Source organism: Limulus polyphemus, unplaced genomic scaffold (assembly GCF_000517525.1).
Source record: "Limulus polyphemus unplaced genomic scaffold, Limulus_polyphemus-2.1.2 Scaffold3970, whole genome shotgun sequence".
Lineage (NCBI taxonomy): Eukaryota > Metazoa > Arthropoda > Merostomata > Xiphosura > Limulidae > Limulus > Limulus polyphemus.
In genome coordinates, this window is record NW_013669580.1 from 53,756 (window position 1) to 55,352 (window position 1,597).

The window sequence follows — 1,597 nt, forward strand, 5'->3', positions numbered from 1 at the left end:
CTTACTTCAGCTATTCATTATTGCCCCAAGTCACTGTCAGCCTGTGAGGACATAATAAGCTTACTTCAACTATTCGTTATTGCCCCAAGTCAATGTCAGCCTGAGATGACATAATAAGCTTACCTCAACTATTCGTTATCGCCCAAAGTCACTGTCAGCCTGAGAGGACATAATAAGCTTACTTGAACTATTCATTATTGCCCCAAGTCACTGTCAGCCTGAGAGGACATAATAAGCTTACCTCAACTATTCATTATTGCCCCAAGTCACTGTCAGCCTGAGAGGACATAATAAGCTTACCTCAACTATTCGTTATCGCCCAAAGTCAATGTCAGCCTGAGAGGACATAATAAGCTTACCTCAACTATTCATTATTTCCCCAAGTCAATGTCAGCCTGAGATGACATAATAAGCTTACTTCAACTATTCATTATTGCCCCAAGTCAATGTCAGCCTGAGATGACATAATAAGCTTACTTCAACTATTCATTATAGCCCCAAGTCACTGTCAGCCTGAGATGACATAATAAACTTACTTCAACTATTCGTTATTGCCCCAAGTCAATGTCAGCCTGAGATGGCATAATAAACTTACTTCAACTATTCATTATTGCCCCAAGTCAATGTCAGCCTGAGATGACATAATAAGCTTACTTCAACTATTCATTATTGCCCCAAGTCACTGTCAGCCTGAGAGGATTTCTCCTAGAAAAAGTTTTTGTTCCATCTTTTACGCATTTTACTTCGTTTTTGTCATTAAAATTGCAAAAGATAAATAATTTTGGAATAAATAAATAAATGTTGACTAAGCCATGACCACAGCATGAAACATTCATCACATTTTAAATTTCTCTTCAGCCCTGTACAGGGGCATTACTCAATAAAGTTAACCCATTAATTACTAAACTAAGGCAGAGCTTCATCAGAACCAGTTCTTTTACAGGTACTATTTCTAATAAGACCCAAATCAGAACCAGTTCATTTACAGTTACTACTTCTAATAAGACCCAAATCAGAACCAGTTCTTTTACAGTTACTATTTCTAATAAGACCCAAATCAGAAACGGTTCTTTTACAGTTACTATTTGTAATAAGACCCAGTTCTTTTACAGTTACTATTTCCAATAAGACCCAAAACTTAATTACAATAATAAATTTTCCTCATCCAAAATGTTTAATGATTAAGGATAGGTACATCAATATTTATGTGACGCTCACAAAAAAGAAAGTAATGAAAAGTTACTTTTAAAAAATAGAGTGTATATTATAAAATGTTTATACGTATCATTATAAAGAAATAACGGTGCTACTATAGCGTGCGGCCTACGAAGATATTTACACTATAGCGTGCAGTCTACGAAGATATTTACACTATAGCGTGCGGTCTACGAAGATATTTACACTATAGCGTGCAGTCTACGAAGATATTTACACTATAGCGTGCAGTCTACGAAGATATTTACACTATAGCGTGCGGTCTACAAAGATACTATCATCATCACCGTTTAAATGATTCACTAAAATATAATTTCTTGCTAAATGATTTATATCTATCCACGTGTGTGTTCAATAAATAATAATAATTTAATAAGTTGTG